A 25,888-nucleotide genomic window follows, 5' to 3' on the forward strand; every position below is an offset into this window, starting at 1 on the left:
TAGCTGGTCTTCAGGTAGAACTATTTCCAATTTTCTGAGAAACAGCCAGTTTGATTTCCAGAGTAGTTGTACCAGTTTGCAATTACACCAGCAATGGACGAGTGTTTTTCTTTCTCTATATCCTTGCTAGCATCTGCTGTTGCCTGAATTTTTTATACTAAACATTCTGAGGGATGAGGTGGAATCTCAGAATTGTTTTGATTTGCATTTCTCTGATGACTAATGACTTTGAAGATTTCTTTAAGTACTTCTCAGCCATTAGAGATTCTTCTGTTGTGAATTCTCAGTTTAGCTCTGTATCCCACTTTTTAATTGGGTTATTTGGGTTTTGGGGTAGTTATCTTTTTTCAGGTTTTTTTTTCTCTATTGGATATAGGTTTAGTGAAGCTTTTTTCCCAATTTGTAGGTTGGCAATTTGTCTGATTGATGGTGTCGTTTGCCTTACAGAATCTTTTCAGTTCCATGTGGTCCCATTTATCAATTGTTAATCTTAGAGCCTGAGCCATTGGTGTTCTGTTGATGAAATTTCCCCTTATGCCAATATGTTCAAGGCTATTTAGTGCTTTTAGCAACAAAACAAATGACAGACAGTTAGAAAAAAGCAAATATCAATCAAAAGAAATGTTGCCAAGCCAGTATACCTGAACAGATGCCAGAAGGATAAAATATATTCAGAAGATTTTGAAATATTTTCCATCACAAATGTCATATATATATATATATATATATATATATATATATATATATATATATATAATCTGTGACTAATCTGGCAGAGTCAATAACCCAGAAAAGTCCCTACCAGGACTCCCCCTTCTCTGGAGCCTCAAGTTTCTTGAGGATTAAGCTCATCTTCTCCCACTGATGCCAGACCAGGACAACCTTTGCTATATATGTGCCAGCAGCCTAGGCTCCCTATACATATGTAACAGATGTACAACTTGGTCTTCATGTTGGAGCTCTAAGAACTGGAGAAGTGATTTTAAATCTGAATCTTGTTTTCCTAGTGATATGGGGAATTCAGGACTTTCTTGTATGGGAGAACTAGGTTCTAATGATGCCAAGTACCCTGGGTTGCTAATGCTTATGTTCTTGTGCTTGCCTTTCACCATCTGGGTGTCCTTAGTGCTACTTGCCCTGTCTCTTACTGGAGCTGTCTTTTCTATTATCTTGGTTGTTTCAGAACTATGTGGGGTGGGTGTTACAGGGCCCCAAAATCTGCTCAGTGCTCAGGCACAGATAGGAAGGAACTAGTGCTCCGGGCCAGGAGTGACTTCCTGGGTCCTAGTGGGTCCCAGTTACTCCCTGTTTGGGGCTGGTGTTGCTGTCTTCTTACCTAAGATACTGCCTGGGTTAGAGCTTCTGGGAGGCTTGTTTCCTCTGGGTTCTGTAAGTTTGGGGGCAGAGCTGCTGCCCAGGATCTGCTCAGTGCTCGGGCCCAGACTGGAAGACTGACAATTATTTCTTGAATAAATTTTTGTTGCGGTTTTGACACAGGGGCTTTCTCTAGCCTAGTTCTAACTAGAAACTTACTAAAGAGATAAGGCTCATCTTGTACTTGAAGCATTTCTCCAACCTAAGCCTCCAAGTGATGCTATGTTTTAACAAAAGATTTCTTGTAACAAACATCCCTGGTATCAGTTATTACCAGAGCTCTGATCTGAACATTCCTATGATTCCTATGGAAGGTATAATTAAAAGTTCATAGACATAGCTTTAATTAACTCTATTCTAATCTGATCTATGCATCTGTTAGCAAAATAACTATTTTAGGAATACAAAATAGAGATTGCCCCTTAATGCTGGCTTTATTGTTTTAAATTTTCTAAAATATTTCTGTGATTAGGAAGAGTTTACTTTTGAGAACCTACACACACACACACACACACACACACACACACACACACACACATACACACACACACACACACACACACACACACACACACATATATATATTTATATTTCAAATGTTTTTTTAAATAATTTCTTCAAAATTATTAGATATATCTTATTTTGCAAATACTCACATATGACATAATATAATTTAAAGTCTATTAATGTGTGCTGATATATGTATATAACTCAAATGTTCAAAAATATGAACTCCAAAAATAAATGCTTTATATATATGAGATAAAGAAATTTTAAGAGTTGTCAACCAAAAACTTCTAAATGTCTTAGTAGCTTTTCAGTTAGCAGGATTTTTATATATTTTTTAAAGATTTTTTTTATCATTGAAACTATTTAACCTTTAAGATTATTCAGCATTGAAGCATTTAACATTTATACCTTCTCTTTTTTTTCCCTCAGATACCCTCTCAGAGTCCCTCCTTGATATCTTTCTAATTTATGGCCTGTTTTTATATTAGTTATTTTACCTATATATCTATAGATAGACAGACAGACAGATGTGTGTGTGTATGTGTGTATATGCACTGTGTGTGTAGTATGTATGTTTGTATGTATGTATGTATGTATCCTGGGCTGATGGTTTGTATTGGATAACCTACTGGTTTGTTCTTTCCTGGGTTAAACTATTTTTTCTGTTCTCAGGATTTATTACTTGCCTCTGGTTTTCTTTGTTTGATTGTGTAGGGTGGTGAGGCCTCATGTGTTTTCCACATTCACTTTGGCATATCTTTTAGGGTCAGCCTTCTTCAGCTCAAGATGCTTCTTTTTTCCCTTTGAGTTTGTGATTTCTTTAAACAAAAATATTAATTTATTCAAAGCTTGTTTATCTTATTAAATCTCCTAAATTTCTAGTGTTTATTTTTTTATTCCCATTGTAAATATTAGTAGAACTTAATCATGGTTTAGGAGTATTGTAAAATGCATATTAACATACAAAAATTTACATATAAAATTCAGTTTAGACATATAGAACACATATTTAAAGATAATAGAAAAGCAAGAGTCCATAATCATTGTCATGACATTGTATTAATTATAATTCATATAATCCATGACTGAAATAAGAATATTAAGTGAAATCAGTTATCTTTCCAGAGCTGTGGAAGAACTCCATTAGCTAGAAGGTATCTAATGGCTGAATAGGGAGGGAAGGTGAGGATAACTGTTTCTGTGAGTAGAGTTCAGCTTATATTTAGATAGTGAAATGTCCTACATTATCATGAAAACAACTTAGAGGCAAGCAAACAACCAAACAACAAACAAGCAACACATTTTATGTAAGAATAAATTTCTCTTTTTGAGACTATAATATCCTTGGGGATGTGAAGAATATAGGACATATGATCACTTTAGCTTCTTTAGGCAATGTTAGTACTACAATGACTGTATTTGTGTTCATAATACAGCACAAGGGAAGAAAGTTGCTATTAAAATTTGTAAAGATATCTGATTTGTGCATAGTTGAGGAAAAATATGAAGGATATCACAAACCATGACACTGTTATAAGCAGGATACTTTCATTTAAATCTGAAACTGGATGGGTTTTGCTAAAATAGTTTAGAAAAACTTGGAGGAATTAATCAAAGTGCAAACAAAGATCAGCTTTGAAAGATTTTTTTTTATTCCTCCCTGAAAGCATCACCCATTGAAATATATACTTATTTCTTCATCCTGTTCAAGAATGCCCAGGACAGAACTAAAATGATGAGGAATCCTTAAGCAACCCTCACAGAGAGCCCAAGGTTACCATTCTGCTTCCCATATTCTTCACACATTGCCTTGTCTAGGAACAAACAAACACTAATAAAATCATTCTTTTCTTTTTCAGTTTTTGCAAAGCCTTGCTTAGATACTTAGAAAATATTCTGTTTCATGATTTAAAATAGTCACCTTATTTTTGCTTTTCAGTAAATCTGTATTTTTCTTTAAAAACAAACTTTATGGATGCATCTGTTTGGCGGCTTTAGGTACTCAGTTTCTTTTAGTTTTCTCATTTGATGAAGTACAGGTGTTTAAAGAATGTCTTCATTCTCTGGATTTGGATATGGGTTTGTCAATCTTTCTCAAACAAACAATTATTTGGTTGATTGACTCTTTGTATTATTTTGTTTGTTTCTGTTTTATTGATTTCAGCCGTAAGTTTGATTATTTCTTGCCATCAACTACTTTTGGATGTGATTTCTTTTTTTCTTGCTTTTTCTGTTGTTTTTGTTGTTGTTATAGAGCTTACAGATGTGCTGCTAAGTTACTAGTATGAGATATTTGTATTTATTTATTTATTTATTTATTTTAATGTAGGCACTTAGTGCTATGAACTTGCCTCTTAGACTGCATTCATTGTATCCCATAAATTTGGGCATCTTACATATTCATTATTTTTTAATTCTAGAAAGTCTTTAAATTTTTTATTTGTTTCTTTATAAAAGGTATTGAGCTTCTGTGAGTTTGTAAGGTTTCTGCTATTGTTGATAGCCAGCTTTAATCTATCCTGGTAAGATGCAGGGTGTTATTTCAACTTTCTTGTGTTTGTTGAGACTTGCTCTGTGTTTAAATGTGTGCTCAACTTTGGAGAAAGTTCCACAAGTTGCTGAGAAGAAGGAATATTTTTTTTGGCTCTGCTGAAATATTCTGTAAATATGTTAGGTCACTTGATTTAGGATGTCAGTTAGCTCCAGAATTTCACTGTTAAGCTGTTGTCTTGATGGAGTCTTGTGGTGAGAGAAGGATTTTGAAGGGACAGTGTATGGGGATCAATATCTGATTTTTGGTATGTTAGTGATTGTTTTATGAGAATAAAGTGATGTGTGTTGGAATGGAAGTTTGAAGGAAAGTTCAGTGTGATCCACTGGAGATGAGGGAAGGGAGGGAAGGAAGGTGGTAGCAGGTGATTTGCTACTGAGCTCAGATGACATTGAAGTATTGGGTTCTGAGCACAGATGGAAAAGGTGAATGAAGTTCTACAGTTAGTCTACTTGATTTTCAAAAGGACATGGCTTGTAAGTTCCCAAGGACTATTTGCTATTGTTGGTGACTAGAATAATGGGATGATTTGGGGTAAAGAAGATTGGAGGAGTTCTCCCTCATCATTTGGAAAGTGGGACAGAGAGGAACCTGAGATCATAACAGGTGGTTTATTAGAGATCTGGGATGTACAGGATTCGAATTTAGAGTACAGGAGTGAGACATGAAGATCTTGTATTAATATCTCTGCTTTCCAGGCCAGAGGGTCCTACCTGTTTTCAGGGAATTCTTACAGGATTTGGGGGCCGGAGTGAAATAATTAATGGGGAGTATACATGTGGAATACTGAAGGAAAAAATCAGCATCATGAGAAATCCATTTAGTTCAGCTCCAAAGGTTGCTATCTGCTTTATCATTTTCAATGTTTGAAAATATAAAGTATTTTCTGAGAGTCAAGGAAATATCTTCATTGTAAACTCCTAAGAATTCATGAAGGCAAATTATATAGTTCTAAAATACATGGGCACAGAATATTCCTTACTGTTTCAAAGGGGAAGAATAGAAGACTATTATGGAAATACTAAACCCAGGTAATACTGAAAATGTGCAATGTCAACATCAAATCCTGTATGTCTGTCTACAATATCGTTGAATTTGATTTTTAAAGGGTTTATTTGGTCCCACCTTGATTTGCTACCTGAACAAACATATCTCACTTAGACTGGTTCTTCCCCTTGCATACAACTCATCCTGCAGATGTCTCATGGCTGAGGAATATCTTGGGTCCCCAGTGCAACCCAGGCTTCACCTTTACAGTTTTACACAATGGCTTCTCATAGCCTCTTGCTCTGTAAATACATTCACTGAAGGATTCTGGCCATTCATCTACTAATCCCATTGTCTGTCCTACACAGTTTGGGAAAATTCATGACCTCTTCACTTTTTCATTTTTCATTAATTTAAATCTAGTATCATGTAGACAACACTGTCAAGTTAGGGTGTTAGGTTGGAATAAACAGTGACTTTCTGGAAACACGTTAAGACTATCACATGTGTGTTTGATTGTTTTGTAAAATTAGAAAACACTTTAAGCTCTCTTTCATGAGTTGGAAGCTTAGACAGGTAGGGCCTTGCCCTGGGGTCACAATTATTTTTTTCTAGCACAATACAATGCTCTCTTCAATTGCACTAATCTTGGCAATTTCAGTCTCTCTTTCACCACAGGCCTTGGCTGTAATAATAAGCTTCTTATGCCTTTTTCTAGATAAACTTTAGAATTTGTATTTCTTTCCAACATTTTACTCTTCATTGTAAATTTGCAGAATTATCAGTAATACCCATTCTACATAATCATCAATATGCAGACTCAAAATTACTCCACTGAATAATTTAGTTTGTTATTTTTTATTTAGCCTCAGAAAAGTTCTCACCACAGGGACAGAAGGCAACAAGATTCTTTGCCGAAATATATGAACATCCTCTAAGGCCTGTTACTAATATGATTCCCCTCTGGAACCTCTTGAGCTGGGCCTTCACAGTTCATATTGCTCCTGACATTACTGTCTTCCTAGTTGAGGCTCTGTAAAATCTGCTTAAAACATCAACTGCTTTCCTATTTGCAAAGTTTTACCCATTTCTCCCCTGAATTAAACAGTCAGATTCTTCACAAAAGTGGCCACCTTCTGGTACTAACTCAGTATAAATTGTTTGTCTGTCATTATAATTAAACCCCATGATCAAATCCAACTGAAGAAAAGAAATGAGAGAAAGTTTATTATAGATTACAGTTCCTGAGTGATCAGAGTCCATCGTGGCAAAGCAGAGACATGACAGTAAGTTTAGTCATGGAGGCATAACCAGGAAGGTGAGCGTTCACATCTTCAAAGGCAAACACTAAACAGAGATCTAACTGGGATTAAAGTGAAGCTATGAACTCTGTAAATGCAGCCCCAATGTCTGACTTCCTGTAGTGAGTCTGCACATTCCAAACTCTCCCAAACATAGTCTCTGACTGGGAGCATGTATTCAAATACTTGAGCTTATTAAAATACCCTGTGTATTTGTATCTGTGTGTGTGTGTACATGTATGGAAATAAATTTTATATATATATATATATATATATATATATATATATATATAAAATGGAAATAAATTATATATATAATATATTATATATATAATTTAATTATATATATAATCTGATTATGCAAGTATGTTTTTCTATTGCATAAGATGTCTTTCCAAATGAAAATATGCCAGTATCCAATTGGAGAGGAATGTCAGTGAGCTTTTTTTTTTATTTTGTAGTGGGAGCTGAATTAAGACAAATAGGGCATGAACATTCTGAATACAGCTCTGCATCTCTGTAACAAGCTTGAGAACACTTGAGTAACAGCTTAGTGCTTTTGTTTTCTAATGCCACAAGGCCAAAGGAGCCTAGTAGAGGCAATGTTCCCCCTGGTTCCAATAGGAATAAACCTAAATAATTTCAAGCAGATAGTTATTTCCTCTCCTAAAATATACCCAGGAAATGAGAATCTACCCTTGCTAACTAGTTGCACTTTCTCACAGTCATTATGCCAATATGTACTATTAAGAGGGCTAAATGCACGAATTACTGACACAATGAGCTATAATTGAGCTTTTGAAATTGCAGCACAATAACCAATCTATGATTATTTAGGGAGTTTACATTCACCCATTATTGATGCAACAGCCCTTAATAGCACCTTTGTTGCAAGAAGGGGTTTGTGTTGCTTAATATCTTCTGCAGTCTTTGAAAAAGCTGTCAGAGCATCACAAGCAGTGGGAATAGTTCATATATGTATCAGCAAGTATTTTTAGGTGACTCTTATTGTTGAATTAACATGATTAATCCCTTAATCATGTTAAGGGTTGCCAAGTTTTTTCTTTTTAATACTTATGAAGGTTATTTTTTCCAATTTAACAGAAAGCTTTAATTAGCACAGGGTATGAAATAAACAAGCATCAATGTCACAACTTGAGAAAAATTATTCAAAATATTTTCAGTATTATATATTGAAACATACATGTTGATATAAGAAAATGCAAAATAAAGTAAACCTTGTTTCATTTTACATTGTTCTCTCAGCCTTTGGGTAGCAGCATTTAAATAAATGTCACAGCATGCACCTTACTTCATCATGGCTGAAAAAGACACTCATCAAAACTTAGCTACTGCATATTGATTTTCAAATAGAAATGACAGGATCTTACAGCAATAGCAACTCATAGCAGACATTTTAAAACCCCTGACTTAATAACAACATAAAGTTCTATAATCCTTATTTCATAGATTTTTCAAGAACAATTTTTCCTCTGCAAAAATTTTTTGTGCAATAGAAAGCAATTGTTGATCATTTGACATGATATCCAAGTATCACCCAGGGGATGAGCATGTCTAATGATAACTGATCTATGGTTAGAATAGGTGCAGGATGAGAGGAAAATGAGAAGAAAAGAAGTGGAAGATGAGACGAAAAGAAGTGGACAAGTAGACTCTGAGAGTAAAAAATATACTATGATAAAGACACAAGAAGAGAAAGGTGGAATGATGAAAGAATACACACATTAACTTGATATGATAATTTGTCATTTTACAATAATAGCTAATAAGCTGAATAATTAAGGAAATACAGAAAGAGTACTTTTAATTTATATTTTGCCCCAATTCTCACCGGGGAATGGAGAATTTGAAGTTCAGAAGTTATAATGTTTCAGTTCTCATTATTCTGACCTTAAGGAACTCAAAAGTTTTATAAAATTGGGACTTTGCATCTTAGTAAAAAGAAAGAAAGAAAGAGAAAACTCAGAAAAAATAATGGATTTATTTTTAGAAGGTACTTTTGAAAGTCATTTCTAACTTCTATAGTTGAGAATGAAGAGCTCCAAACTCCAGAGACCCTTCCTCAAGTCTTAGGACATTACGGCCACCCAAAAATCACAAGAAACCATACCTGGATGCAATCAGCAGAGGTTTATTAGGGGAGGAGCCGGCGGTCAAAACGACAAGGTCTTTAGCTCCAAGAGCAGGGTTTTGGCCCCCAGTGGTGGGTTAAAGGGTCTTTTATAGCATGGGGTGAGGGGGAGGAAGGCATTTTCGCGCGCTTACACATGAATGGTTGCATTTTCGCGCGATTACACATGATTGGTTGTTTTACAGATTTTGAACATAGCACTGGGAAGACCAAGGGAGGGGTAACCAAGAACACTGGAACATTTCAGAGAATCTAGCCCAAATGACCTAGAGTCATGTGAAAATCACTGCACACTCATTCTTCTCAAAAATGTGGTTTTTACCGTGCTATTGTGTCCTATCCTGCCATTTACCAACTATTTCAGATGAACTATCTTCCAGCTATAGACCCACCTAGGTGGCAGCATCTTTATCTGTAGTCAGGAATGCCTTCCTGCCTTGGGCGAGGCTTGGGGAATGTAATCCAGCAAGTGTCCTTCACCTGGAATGTGAAGGCCTGAAATCTTATTTTCAGTTCTGCGTTTGTAAGGCGAAAAATCTACACATATTTCATAAAATAGCCTTTATAATTTTTCACTCTACAAGAACACAGAATAGCTATGCATACTGATACTCTTCTAGCAAATTACATTGATAACACTGGCAATATGCGTAAAGGAAATACAAGACTTTGAATGCTCTGAACATGTAGAATATTCCTGAAACCACCAAAACATACAGACTCTAGAGACTTCATGGTGTGAGGCTTCTTGAGGTTCAACTATATCCTTATAGCCTTAAATATCAGCTAGAATTCTAGAAAAATAACAACCAGCCAACCAATCTGTCAACCGACAACTTCTTATTTAAATGATTGAATCAGAAAAAAAATTTTATAATAAAATTATTTTAAATAGTAATATTCTATAGTCCATCTAAACTTTATAGATGAAAAGTCTAGTCTCCCAACTATCAATCTCTACAAAAACTAGGTAAATGTATAGATTTCTTCCATTTCCAGGCTGAAGCAAGTTATATTAGGTTCTCTGCTGAATTCTTATGTGGCAAGATATGGAAGGAATGTAGTACTTTTATCCCATTCAAATATACATGTTCCCTTTTTAAAATCATTTGTTTATTTATTTATTTATTTATTTATACTCCCCTCCTGGTCCACCCATTGACTGTTCTACATCCGATACCTCCTCTCCACCTCCTTGTCTCCAAGAAGATGTCCCCACTACCCATCCCCCACCCCAGCAGACCCCTAAACTCCCAGGGGCCTCCAGTCTCTTGAGGATTAGATGCATCTTCTCTGAATGAACCCAGACCTGGCACTTCGGCAAAGAGGCTGGATATAAAACAAACTCAAATAAATCAGTAGCCTTCCTTTATACATAAGAGAGATGGGCTGAGAAAGAAATTACACAAAAAACTCCCTTCACAGTAGCCACAAATAATATAAAATATCTTGGGGTAACTCCAACCAAACAAATGAAAGGTCTGTATAACAGTACCTTCAAGACTCTTCAAGAAAGAAATCAAAGAAGACACATGTTCCTTTTTAATCTTTCTGTTTCCACCAGTTACAACAATAGAAAGTATTTATGGGGTTTGGGATTCTGTGCTACTTGGAAGTGATCAGCTTTCACATTTGGCTCCTTATCAGTATTTCTAGAGATGTCAGAGAACATGCCAAAACTTTCAACACATGCTCTTGGTGAACCCATTTAGTGTCTTGTGGATCATCTAGACAGGAGTAATGTTGGCAGCACTACCAGTCACACAGTCTTAGTAGTATTAGTCTTTGCTTCGGGAGAAGATTCTCAGACCAATCAGTCTGCAGTAAACCCTGTACTTTGGGTGTCAATAAGGGCAGTGGAATACCTGGACATTTAGACAGGCTAGCAGTCACAAGATAGGAAACCTCCACCTTCATTTGCTTTATAATCCTTATAAGAAGCCATTCAAAAAGTAAAGTTTAAAGAGCTAGACTTTTGTACAATATCTAAAATGTCTAAATTTTAACTGGTTGTGACATAAAGTATTGAATCTAAGTGAAAAAGAAATAAACAAAAACAAAATAAACAAACAAAAAACAAAAAAGCAGGTCTGCTAGAGGCTGACACTAAGATGAAGGAAATTAAGATTTAACTAGTAAGACCTCCACCTGTACCTATGGCAGATCTACAAGCCTACCACCTGAACCCCATACCCTGTATTCAAGGATGTCTGTCCTAACTAGGGACACAGTTGAGGCCTTATTTTAATATTCACATCAGCTGGGACCCACAGAGACTCCAGCCGACATGGGATATATCTAAGTTGCCTGAGACCCATTGGCCTTCCAATCTGAAACTGTACCTGCATTCATGGCAGATCTGCATACCTGTCCCCACTCCTCCCTGCACCATGCCTATCTCCCAGGAGGTCTTACTTAAATATACAGGAGTCCTGCTCTCACCAGAAACACAAGAGGCTTGTCTTAACAAGAGACAGTACTTACTGCCTCCCAGGAGGCCTACTCAAAACCAAGAAATCCAAAGCAGTTAATACAGAGATAAACAGCTCAAGACCATAAGTAAGGATTTAGGATTTAAAGATGATTTTTTTCAGCATATATTATGGTCTATTAGTATAAAAAGAAGATAATGAATAGACAGAAAATCATCAAAAACATAGAAAAACTCAATGGAATCATTTGCACACAGTATCTAATTGATACTTCTAGAATATTTTACCTAACCAGAATTAGTAATGTATTCTTCCTAAGTGGTCAAAAGAGAAGGACTAGATTCTTATTCTAGGTTATAAACTCAATTCTAGCAAATTTTAGGGAAAAAAGTTACCTAAAATAGTTATATGTTTGTTCTTGACTGATAAGGAGACATCTTGATTATCATTTTATGATGTATATATTAGCATATAACCAACTGAATACGAAGATTGAATTTAAAAAATTTTTGCTTTCCTCAGTATCTTGAATGTAATTAAATTCACTAGATTTTCCAGAACAATGTAAGAAGAAGGTCAAACTCGTTTCCTAATGTTTTTAAATGGTTTATTTTTTAAATGGTTTATTGTTTCTAATTGTTTTACTTTACAGTTTTCACTTAAAGATACTTATCTTGATATAAATTTCAGGAAATAAAAAATGTTATTTAGTACTTCTGTTCGGAAAGTAGAGATAAATGCAGAACTCTCCTTCAGACTCCCATGTATGGATATAATGAATTTATAGCTATAGTCCACAGCTTCTATTCAGAATTTTAACCTGAGATTTAACTGCACTTTGCTTTAGATTACAGACCTATATGCTCTTATAACTAGGCACCTATCATGTCCTGGTCTTGAATACAGGTTCACTTGGTTCTCTGGGTTTCAGAGTAACACTGGCAGTTATACTATTACCTCTTTACAACAGTGAGGAAGCAGGTAAGCTGTGGATTGTTATCTTCCTCTATGGTTCTATTTAAATCAAAGCTTCAGCCACACCCCTAGCTTTGTATATATACATATATGTAGTTGGTTTAAATCAAATTGCCAAACAATTTGGGAGACAAAATCCAAATGGACATCTCTTTTCACTGAATGAAGCATCCAGTAACAAGAGAGGATTACATCTAATTTAATTGTTGTCCAAAATGTTGCCAGAAGAACCTGTAAACACAAAAGTGCACAATAAAATTCTTACAAAATGAATACCAGAACACATGGATAAGATCATTCAACACAATCAAGTAGATGTTATCCCAGGGATACAGGGATTCTTTAATATAGAAAGTTTCATTGACATAATTTACTTTATAAACAAAATCAAAGGAGAAACATCACATACTCATCTTATTAGATGCTGAAAAGGCCTTTGACCAAATCAAACATGTTAAAAGTCTTGAAGAGATCAGAAATTCAAAGCACATATCTTAACATAATAAAATAGATATACAACAAATAGCCAACATCAAATTAAATGGAGAGAAACTTGAGGCAATCCCACTAAAATCAGGAACAAGACTATGCTGTGTACTCTTTCCCTATCTATTCAACATAGTATTTGAAGGTCTAGATAGAGCAATAAGACAACAAAAGGAGATTAAAAGAATATAAATTAGAAAGGAAGAAGCCAAGTTATCACTTTTCTTGGATGATATGATAGTATACATTAGCTATCCCCAAAATTCTACCAGAGTACACCTAGAGCTGATAAACAACTTCAGTGAAGTAGCGGGATATAAAATTACCTCAAACAAATCAGTAGTCTTCTTTATATAAATGATAAATGGGCTGAGAAAGAAATTACAAGCAAGGACCCCTTTATAATAACCACAAATAATATAAAATAATGTGGTATTATTCTTGTTGAAAGATCTGTGTGAAAAGAACTTCAAGTTCTTTAAATCATAAAAGACCTCTGAAGATAAAAATTTCTCTTATGCTCATGGATCAGTAGGACTAACATAGTGAAAATAGATATCTTACCAAAAGCAATCTGCAGACTCAATGCAATCCCCATCAAAATTCCAACACAATTCTTCACAGACATGGAAAGAGCAATTCTCAAGTTCAGAAGAAAAAACTAAAATCCCAGAATAGCCAAAACAATTCTGTACAATAAAATTACTTCTGTGCGAATCCCCATCCCTGACCTCAAACTGTACTATAGAGCAAAAGTGATTTAAAAAACAAACAAACAAACAAAAAACAACAAACAACAAAAAACCTGCATGGTATTAATAAGAAGACAGACAAGATGATCAATGGAATAGAACTGAAGATGCAGAAATAAACCCACACATCTATGGACACTTGATATTTGATAAAGAAGCCAAAACCATACAGTGGGATAAATAACAGCATCTTTAACAAACAAATGGTCCTTGTTTAACTGGCAGTTTCTGTGTAGAAGAAGGAAAATTAATCTATGTTTTTCACCATGCACAAAGCTCAAGTTCAAGTGGATCAAGGACCTCAACATAAAACTAGATACAGTGAGTCTAATAGAAAAGAAAGTGGTAAATATCCTAAAATGTATTGACACAGGGAAATTTTTCTTGAACAGAACCCCAATGGCTTGTTCCAGGTTATAATTGCCTGAAACTGCACATTTTCTTCCTGACAGAAGAGATTCTAAAACAAAACAGAAAGTCATATCAACATGAGTAAGTGGCAGATTTTCAAAAACAAGACTTTTGTCACATGTTGATATTTCCCAGAAAATATCTACACTAATACTACGTTTGTCTTATTCTGCACACTCCACTTCCCTCTTAGCTATTCATTGCTTTGGGATCTTCTGAGCTTGAGCTCAGAAGACAGAGATTTTGATGGAACTCAGTATGTCTCTGGCACCTTAAGCTTCATGACAAGTGGAAACCTGTGTCAGGATACCTCTTAATAGCAGAATCCAATATTGTAGCAACAGCTATTTTTAAAATGATAGACTTATTTATGTGCTGCAGATGACATGACCTCATTCTAAAACTGCATTAAATTTTCTGGTACTTTCCTTTTCCTTCCTCCCCCTTCTCCTGTATTTACTTCTATTCACCTCCATGAAAAGTACTGCTTTCTCATTTCCCTGATCAGATCAATTGACTTCCCCCATCCTCCTATTGCTTTCTAACCCCTCTATTTCCACAGTGGTCTCATTTTACTTTCCTGGTTTCAGTAGTTACTAAAGACTAGGTACTCACAAAAGAACTGGAGCTAAGGACATTCAATGAAAGAGAACTTGTGATGCTTGTCATTCTGTGTCTTTGTTATCACACTCAACATGATCTATTCTAGTTATATCCATTTATAATATAATTTCCATTTGCATTTTACTTAGTGAACTTGATGTTATAAAGTGGATCAATGTGATTTTATATCAATATCTAGAAAACTCAAAGTGATCTATAATTTATTTTGATAAGTTTTAACTGTAAACTTTTGCCTTTTCACATGAGTACAAAGTGTTTGTGTTCTTGTGTCATATAAAAGTATAATTATCTCACAATTTGTAGCCAAAAGCTGTAATACTGGCTACCTAGTATGCTGATGTGCTTGTGCAGATGTGCCACAAATAGCACAGTGCCTGTGGTGGAGTTTTATTGTAGTTGACTTTAGAATAGTTAACTGTCATTCTTCAGGATATTCATGGTCTTGGAGTCACAATGGATGAACATCAGTTCAAGATCAGCATACTAGAGTGGTTTAAGCACTGAAGGAAGGCATTGTTCTTTGCTTTTCTCCTGTTGACAATTGTCTTTTTCAAGAGCAGGTTAATTCTTCCAAGCTTCTTCTTGAGCTTTCTATGATTATACCTCTATCTCACAGACTATGGACTGTTACATGGTATCTTATTAAATACAAAGAATACCTACCCTAAACCTATTACACAGACATAGTGAATGTTTTATGACTCAGACCCTTCCAAGAGTCAATTTATTACATGGAATGTAATTGTGATAAATTATCACTCTCAAAAAGCAGGTTCAGGTCTCTTTTTTCAACATTTCCATTCAAAGCTTTAGCTTTTTCACCTCATATTTGTATAAGCCTATACGTATCATATTTTATATATAAAATATTTAATTACAATTGACTTGGAAATATTTTATCTATCGCAATTTTATCTTTGACTGATGGATTTCATACATATGTGTGTAGATACAATATACATATAATTTTAAAACATTTAGAGTTGTTACAAAATTTAATTAATATTAATTTCTAGTTAATGATATTTGGACAGAGAATATAATTCATGCAAATTATAATCTTTAAAATTTATGAACATTTATTTTATATTATAGAGTCATCAATTTTAATGAATATTTCATATGCTCCTGAAGAAAGGTATTTTCTACAGTTTCAATTAAATGTTGTAAATTTGTTATCCACATTTCTCTAGATTGATGAAATACATATGCATATATATATGAAAAGATTATATATAACCAAAAAGATTATTTATATATTGTAATATTATAATATAAAAAATCTGTAAATAATATATATTATATATGTATGCTTAATATATTTATTTAATTCAAGCTAACATCATTTTGATTTTGGTTGAATTGTCAGTCAATGACAAACTGTATGATAAGAGCCTAGAACTTTGAGAAGCTACTTAATATAAGAATATAGACATCTCAGAACAAAAAGTTCCAAAGTTACAGCTCTAAGCCAAATAAATGTGAAGGCCTAGAACCTCTTTCAAGAACCACTGATGTGGTATCCTGTAGGTAGTTGCTGCTGGAGAACGATGAGAGGGTTCCTCCAGCTGTGGGTTGGGTGGCTGGGAATGCTCTAGGTTCCTCCAGCTGAAAGTTAGGCTGGCTGCTGTGGCTCCATGGTTCCTCACAACACATCCCCAAACATGAGAGAGTCCTTGGGTTTCCAAAACGGGTTTATTGGCATGATGGATGGTGGATGGATCTGGATGCACCTCCAAAAAATCCAGGGCAGACCTGAGTTAAATAGGCAGGGAAAGAGTGGGGGACTGGGGAGGAATTCTTAATTGGCTCCACCCTCTAGCCTTCAGGTACCTCATTAGTATGTAAATCTCTTTAGGGCCTGAGGCCTGTTAATCATGCCCTCTATCTGTGGCCTACATGACTGAAGGTGCAGGTTAAATGGAGATTAGACCTTGTGTCAGGAGCCTGGGTTCTGGGGGTGTGACTGAACACCCGCAACCCAAGAACCAGGATATCCTTCCACAGCCCGACAGTGTCCTACATATGGATGTATATGCAAAAGATTCCATATCTGACAACAGAAAAATCTATCTTGTTAATTGTTGTTCTTTACATGATAGCAAAACAACAATGAAAGTGAAGAGAATACCCAAGACACTATCCACAGAACCCAAAAAGGTTAACAAGCCAAAGATTCCAAGTGAGGATGCCTCGGTCCCAGTTGGGAGGGAGAAGAAAGCAAGCACAGGGCAGAGGAAGGGAGAGACCTGTGTGGGAGAAGGGACAGGGAGGGGAAAAGGCAAACATGATCAGGTACTGGGGTCGGGGATCAGGAGTGAAGCCCAGAGGGCCAGCAGAAAGAATGGCAACAGGCAACCACCTCAGGAGATAGGAGGTGAGGGAACACTCTAGAATGTACCAGAGGCCTGGGAGGTGAAAGCTGCTCCAGACTCAGAGGGAGGGACCTTAAATGAAATGCCCAACAGTGGGGAGAGGGAACTTGTAGAATCTACCTCCAGTAGAAAGACAGGGCATCAAGTAGAGGGATGGGGTTGCCATCCCACAGTCAAAAACTAACCCATAATTGTCCCTGTCTAAAGAGTTGCAGGGACAAACATGGAGAAGAAATGAGGGAAAAGAGGTCTAGTGACAGGCCCAGAACTGGATCAAGTCCAAGGGGGGTACGGGGGCTCCAAGGTCTGATACTGTTACTAATGCTATGGTGCGCTTAGAGACAGGAGCCTACCATGGCTGCCCTTTGAGAGGCCCAATAAGAAGCTGAAAGAGTTAGATGCAGATACTTACACCCAATCAGTGGACAGAAGCCAAGGACCCTTGTGGTTGAATTAGAGAAAGGTTGAAAGAAGCAGAGGAGAAATGCTATCCCAGAGGAAGACCAGTAATCTCAACTAACCTGGACCCCTGGAGATCTCTCAGACACTGAAACACCAACCAGGCAACATACACTAGCTGGTACTAGGCCCCCAACACATTTACAGCAGAAGACTGCCTGGCCTGCCCTGGTTTGGCTTCAATGGGAGAAGACACACTTATCTTGAGAGACTTGAGGCCCCAGGGAGTGGGAACATCTGGGGGGGCATCCTCTTGGAGATGGGGGAGGATGAATGCAATGAGGAACTGTTGGAAGGTGGCCTGGGACAGGGATAATAATAGGACTGAAAAAAAAGATTAAAGAATAATAATGATAATAAAAAGAAAATAGTGTAATGTCTGTCAACTAATTATTCATTAATGAAAAAGTTGTGCTTGAGACTTGGAATGATAGCTTAGTGGTTGAGAGTTCTTTCTGTCTTTGCAGAGGACCCCATTTTGTTTCCTGCCACTATCTGGTGACTTAACCTACCTTGGTCTCTAGCACCCCTATCATTCCTCTTCTTGTACCCTCACTCAAGTGAATATGACTTCCTGCCACACATACATGTAGTTTAAAGAGAAAACACAAATCTGAAAAAAGAAAGAACGAAAGAAAAATGGAATGCATACAAATGTGTAACATTGTTCATGTATAAAAAAAAAAAAACAAAATTTGAAGGAAAATGGATGGATCAGGAAAGGATAGCATTAAATTTTGAGACCTAAATTTAAAACAAACCTCTCTTTTTATGTCCCCTAACTCACAATGTGTATATGTAAAAATGTCAATGGGTATGAATATATGCAATCTCTAATATATTAGAAAGGAGAAGCAAGAAATTGAGTGGTGATGAGGAAGCATTGAGGTGGGGAAATACACACGGGATATAAAAGAAAGGGAGTCTACAGGAGGGAGCAGAGGTAGCAGGGAAACTGTACTTAGAGAGAAAAACCAAACGTTGTTAAAGAACATTCTTTCGAAGGAAAGATAAATGAAGGTTCTGGATGTACCTTAGATTTGCGTTAAAAATCTCCTAACTCATATTAATCAATTTAACAATCGAATCACATGTGATCAAGAACTGAACAGTGCTCTTCTTTTGACTTCTTGTTGTTCTGTTTTGGACCTTAAGGATCTATACCAAAGTATTATAAATTGAATTGTTTAGAGAGCAGAAATCTACTCTGTTACAGTTCTATAGGCTACATGTCCATAATCAAACTATCAAAACAGTTGTTTCTTTTTGTGGTTTCTGTGGTTTCTGCTTGACCACTAGATGCCTGTCTTCTGTTTCTGCTATTATATGATATTACCTCGTATATTTTTTTTGTCAAGATCTTTTTATCTTATGAAGACACTAGACATATTAGATTAAGAATGCTTGCTAAAAAAAGGAAAAGGGGACATGGGATAGGGGTTTTCTAGGGAAGGGAAGTGGGGAAAGGGGATGGCATCTGAAATGTAAATAAAGTACCTAATTAAAAAAATGCTTGCTAAATGCTCATTTTTACATAATTGCTAGGGTTAACTATCAGTTTCTCTATACAAATTTAGTTGTCTCCTGAGATAATGAAACACAAAATTTCAATACATAAATTTAAAGAGGTTAGAACTCAGGCAACATATGATCATTCTTGATTTGAAGATGTTGCTCCCACCATAGAGCTATTGAAGATGTGATAGTATGAACAGAAAGGAAGTTTTAAGAAATGATTCAGTCATCTGAGTTCCTTCATTGTGGAAAGAAACAAGGCTCCAGTGGAAGAATTTTCATATAACATTCACCTTTCTTCCTCTTTTACCATCTGCCAAATAAGGATACAGTAGGTACACGTAAAGTATTATCTAAGTAACTGTTGTTTTTAAAACAAAATCCCAAATGAAGACTTAGGAGCTAAAAGCTATGGTGAAAGCCCACTAGATCAAAGGGACACAAAGCACCAGCTGACCTTCCTACTCCTTTGACATCACAGAAGGATAAAACACATTCTTTTTATCCACACAGTTTTAAAAATCTTTCTAATTGAATATCAGTCCTTTCTACTTCCTGTGCCTCTCTCTATCTCTCCTCTTGACTTCCTCTCACGCTTTTTTCCTATGTTCACGCTATCAACTGTTTGCTTGCTCATGACTTTTTAACCCATCATTTACCTTATTTAGCTCTTGTTTACAGAAAGCTCTTGAGCTAAACATGAGCCACACTACACCTACTTGCTTACAGTAAACGGAAAGCTTTTGGATAAGAGGTATGTGCCAGGGCTGAGCCATACCACAACACTTTTTTTCCAGTTCACAGTTTTAGGGTTCACATTGTAATCAAATATCCTGCAACAAATAATTTTTATTCACAAGTAATTGTCATCCCCTAGGCTTACTGCTGAATGAATGCACCCTTTGAGTTATTTTCAAACTCTGGCTAGGTGCTTCAACACAGCTGTCCTGGTTCAAGTAACTCTCTAAGCTGACAGATTCAATTTGGATTCTCCCAGTTTCTCACTGAATTGCTCTGCTTGGCTGCAAACTAACTCTGGCAATTTGTTCTAATCTTCTGGCTCTCTGTTATTCTGTGGCTTCAACTTCCGTTACTGATCTGCACCAAACTGCATGAAATCACAAATAAATTCAACTCTATTGTACTGCACTCCCAACTCAGTGAACTAAACTGCCCCAAACTGCACTGACAGAAGCCACTGAGTCCACTGAGTTGTCTGAATTCAACTGACTGGCACTAAAGTGACTGAACTGACTTTAATTCCCCTCTCCTGCCTCTGTCTGCATTCTCTTACATAGCCTCTCTTTCCTATGGCATTCTAAGAATTGGGTTTATCCACTTTCTGATTCATTCTGTCAAATCTTTCTGTTTCATCACTTCTTTTGTCACTCAACTAGACTTCCCTTTCAAACATGGCTTCTTCTGACTACAAACTAATCTTACCAACATTGTTTAGACTTAAAGGTGTATAGTATACTAAGGCCATGTCTATATTCCAGGCAGAGCAGCAACGTTCTCAGATTAAAATTCCACTACAAAGCACCAGTTGATAATACCTTGATAAATTATACCTGATGAAATGCAGATAGGTAATATGCACTAAGCTCTATTAAAGGCAGATAAAATTTGAATCTGAGATATTCTTCAAAAGTACTGAAGTGAATGTTTAATCATTAATATAAAAGGGTTCATAGACTAAATAATGAGGTTGTTAGTATCATCACTGATGTACCCATTGATGGTTCAAAATCTAATGAAATTTGATAGGCAGATAAAAATTTATGATGGGAATTAGTTTTATGGGGATGGGTCTTTGAGTGCATTTTGATTTATTTGAGTGCATATTGAGATTTATTTGGGGGAGTTTAAATCATAGGCCAGTTCCCTTCCCCTTTCTTTGAGGCCATCATAACAGCAGTGTTTATCCACTATCTGTTCCCTACCACAAGGTTATGCCTAATGTTAGAAACAGTAGCTCTAACTGACCTGAACTGCTTCTTCTGAATCCAGAAGACTAATGAATCTTTCTTAAATTGTCAGTTGTTGTTGGTTTTTCTTTAAGGTATTGATGGTATTTTAAGGTATTTTTAAGTATTCAATGTATGTAAACTTGACTGACAGAGAAGATTGAATCTAGATACGAGATTATTGCTTTGACTGTATCTTGCGTGCTTTAGAAACTACTGGAAGTGTTTGTGGGAAGAATTTTGAAATTTCTGAGAAAGTAGGCAAAAACTGTAGACTACTATAACCAGACCATAATGAGTAGTCCTCAAGAGACCGGAATATTGATGAAAATGTAAACAATAAAAATAGCATTCAAAAGGTTTTAGCTGGAAAGTCAAACTCATAAATCTGTGTTGCCTTGAGCCTTATGAGACATTTTCGACTCAATTTTACAGCATCACTGCTTGTGTTTTGATGTACATATTTCTGGAAATTAACTAAATGCATTTTATATTATAAAATTACCATGAGACTCTGAGGGAAGTAGTGTAGATATTAACTGATCTCCACCCTCCCCAAAAAAAACATATAGTGAAGATTTGTTTGCCAGTGAAACAGAGTTCAAAAGTAATTAGATCAAGAAAACTCTCATCTTACCCCTTTAAATCAACTCTTTGGTGAGTTTTAAAAATCATTGATTATTGGAAAATGATAAAAAAAAATTGAAACTGGAACATTAGGGAGCTTTTGTTTTGAAGGATGAAAAATGTGAAACTGAAGCATTAGGAAGCCTCTCTTTGGCAGCATATCCATGGGAGCTACATTTTGTCTCTATTTCTCTTTTTTCCAGATATGATGATATAAACTTCTCTTGCTACTGGCATCAAGTGCTGCCTCACCACAGATCAAAAGCAACATAGTTAATTGACAATATCCTGAAACTTTTGTGAACATGAGCCAAAATCAACATTTCCTCCCTTTAAGGTAGTTTTCTCAGGTATTTTGTCAGAGAGCAGAAACCTAACAACTATGAAGACCAAGGGCAATCTCTAATGCACCTTTGCATTGATTAGTTTGCTTTTTAGCTGGGCTTATATCTGAAATTTTCATTGGTGATATATCCTGAGCAACTGAAAGAAATATATGCATTAATATTTTATAGCATATTACACTATGATTTAATTATAAGATATTAAAGATATGCTAAATGTATATACGGAAGAGTCGTTGCATTGAGAAGCAGAAAAATAACACATATAATTTATGAATTGAGACTTGAGAATTATGTATTGAATCTTGAGATATCTGGAATTTTGTAAAGTTTTATATAAAAAAAAACTATATCTCCTTTCCTTATAATGAGAATATGTTATTATGTACTGTTTCTTGATCTTTATTATTTGAATAATTTACTTCATATAAATTATTTGAATTAACTATAGTACTTTGAAAATATATGTTGCTTTTAAGTGGTTGTTAAGGCATTCCATGAATTAGATCTATAAGAGAACTCGATTACGAGCACCTGTTTTCTCTCAGCGGTACTGGGCTTAATTCCCAGCACCCACATGGTTAACAGCAGTCATCTATAATTCCTGTTCCAGGGTACCTAAAATCCTCTTCTCATCTTCACAGATACCAAGTCCAGGGATATATAAAAGGAAAACACTTGTCTACTTAAAATTTTTTAAGGTATAAAAGTATTATTTATAATGATTTTTCAAAAATTACTTTAAGTTATAAGTTAATCTCAATATAATATTATTTTAAATACCAAAATAAAAAACAAATCCCATGCACCTGTAAAGTGTTGTGTAGTATAAAATAAAACCTGTGTATTATAGAATGCTGGTGATGCTAAGTTTAAGAAATCAATATTGCAGAAATGCGCACAGAGACCTCAACAGATCTGATTGGTAAACTTGACTTTTCATAATTTAAAGCTGGCAACATATTGCAAAATTTCCGTTTATGTTTCAGGGGATCATTCAATTTGCTGCCAAAGTAACTTTGTACAAATATGAACAATTTTAAAACTAGGATATTAGCATTGACACACTACTACTTCTGAATTTCTTTTTATTAAAAAAGTTACTAGCAATTTTTATTTCCAGGTTTGCCTCTACTTTAAGCACTCATTTTATTTGTTAAACTGTATTTTCTTAATTTTTTTAGTTTTTAATTTATCTTATTTTTAGGGTATTCTTATTTTTAGAATATTGATTTTATTGAAATACACTGGTAAAATATTTTGCACAGTATTTCTCAATTCAAACTTGTGTGCTTCATAGTTAGAGTTTTGATTTGGATTTGTTTATTCATTATATACTTTGCTGTTTAGTGCATGGGATCAAGAGGGTATGATATCAAAGAGATTCACTATTAATAATCATTTGATATGTCAATATGAGTGGTATGTATTGGGATAATTGATTATAAATTAACCAGGCTTCCATTTATAATTAGTAAACACCTTATTAGGTGGCACTTTGAAATAATTAAATATTCTATACTATGGTTGAGCAATTTTAGTAAACACATAGGATTTCTAACTGGAAAAACATTACATTATTTTTTCCTAAACTGTTATTCCTTTTTTCAATTGTTTAGTGTACACTATAAACTGAACTTTTATGTATGGAAGAGCTGTCCTTTCTATCTCATTCAATTACTTATTTATATCATTTCATATTAATATTTAATATAAATATTTTGTCCATCACTAAATTATTTATTTGATGCTCAAATAATCCTGGTTTGATGGTTGGCATTTCATTCAAGTTGCATGCTGTGGATGATAAATTTTTTCATATTAGAAAACTATTAACCAAAAGCTTTATTGCAAAAGATTTTACTGATCCCAATTTTACAAGAAAAATAATATCATTTACTTTAAAGCACATTTTTTCAAATTAAATGATGATAAGATGCAACAAAATATGAAAAGTTTTCAAACATCAACAAACATCTAAAATTTAATAAATGTTGGAATTATATATTATTCTTTTATAATAAATAAATACACAGATTAAAAAACATAGTTCTGTAATGTTTATTTTGAAAAAGATTTTCAGCAAAAAATAATCTGTTTATTTGGAACTTATGAAAACCAATGCCAGCTGACAGTCAAGCTGGGAAATCAAAGTTCTTACAAGTTAATCTTTTTGTTTTATTTCTGGATAAACAATGTAACGTTGATAAAAGTTTGCCTTAAAATTAATGCTATTATATTTCTCAGAATATCCTCTCGAGAAATAATCACATACTTACTTACAATTTAAAATATTTTCAATCCAGCATTATTGATAAAAACTGTGGTTTTGACTGGGTAATAGATAAGATTAATTAAATAAATCTGATAAAATAAGGTAAGAAGAACAAGACACCTGATTGCAGTATGTTGATAGTAAAATTTCAGGTGGGTTTTTTTTTTTTTTTTTTTTTTTTTTGTCTTCTTCCCTTTTTCGTCTATTTTCAATGAGAATTAAATAATAACAGAGCTTAACACGTTAAACTCTTATTTTGCTCTGTTACTTTAAATGTAATGTAAACAAACCAAAATGGCAGAATTATTTATTACATGAAATTTGGATTTACTCAAAAAATGCCTTTCTTTAATTAGAAGGAGTTTTTTTTTTCTCCCACTATTTTAAGTCTATAGGATTTCGTGGCATTCTTTGGTGAAACTGGTAATGTATCTGTATGCAACTGAAGCAGCTTTTTGGCTATGTGATGGCTAAGTCACGTGGTAACACCACGCATCAATTTCAAAACCTTTTGATGTTGACTTGACAAAGTCTGAGCATAATTATTTTTACCCATAATTATTTTAGGAGCGAGCATACTCTGAGACATGACTCACTTGTCTTAGAATCCCACTTTCTAATAACAATGAATGTCTGTAGCAGGCACTTGACTGGGAGGTAGCAAAGTCGTAAAAAATGAGCTGTCCGTGTCTTATGATGCCTGATGACTTTTCTCCGTGTTCAGGCTCTTGCTTCACTCTCTCATCCTCAAGCTACAAATGTTATCAGTAATCAGGAGTGAAGGGATGGATGCACTCTGCAGGCTGTCACCTGAGTGATTGCAGCATTTAGACATCATGATAATACTTGAAAGCAGACAGTATAAAAAAATGAAGTACTATAATATTTTTCTTTCAAAATACATATATCACATATAAAATCATTAATTCATGAATTTTTTTTCACCTTCTATCAAAATTTCCATTTCTAAGGTCATCTAAGGTGAGCTATTTAATTCAGCCAATCGCTCAACCTTCCATAGCTAGTAGACCATTTGGCGATGTAATTCTCCAGACTGTCATGTTCAGCAATTGGACTGGACAGAGGCTTATTAGAGAAGGGCTTTTCCCTGATTAATCACAATCAGTTCCCATGTTCTGAAGAGCACTAGAAATTTGTGGAACTAGTTTTCAGAGACACTCATGCCAGATGTTCTTATCAGAAGTGGTGCTTTTTATACCTTCAAAATTAGAAACTGAAGTCCATTGTATCAGTGCTCCATGAAACCAGCCTCGCATGTTATCAATTTTAAATGTCTGTAAATCCTATATAGCCTTTTTCTGTCTATTTGCATCCAAAATACAATAATTATACACTTAATTTCAGAGAATCTTTCGGTTTATACACCAGAGATCTAGATTTTCTAAACAAAGTAATTGTTTCCTTGGCTAATAAAACTATGCAGCATTTTATTAAAGCTGAATCTAATTGAGAATTATTTAAGATGCTATAGTAGCATTGAATTTATTTTTATCTGGGAATGAACCTATGATATAAAATTGATATTATGTCAGAGCAATTGTTATAATGGTCACTCAGCTTCATTCTCAAATACCACTCCATGTCAGTCATAATAGAAGTCTTTAGAAACTATAATGAATCTGGCGATCTATAGTCTCACACTATTTTTGTAACACAGTCATGGATAGAGCCTGGTATAGTGGATGTGAAACAGTGGGTATACTTGAAATAGAATAGGGACAGGCTGACACAAAGGAGGTGTTTGTGGTAT

The sequence above is a fragment of the Arvicanthis niloticus genome, chromosome 3 (assembly GCF_011762505.2).
Source record: "Arvicanthis niloticus isolate mArvNil1 chromosome 3, mArvNil1.pat.X, whole genome shotgun sequence".
In the NCBI taxonomy this organism is placed as follows: domain Eukaryota; kingdom Metazoa; phylum Chordata; class Mammalia; order Rodentia; family Muridae; genus Arvicanthis; species Arvicanthis niloticus.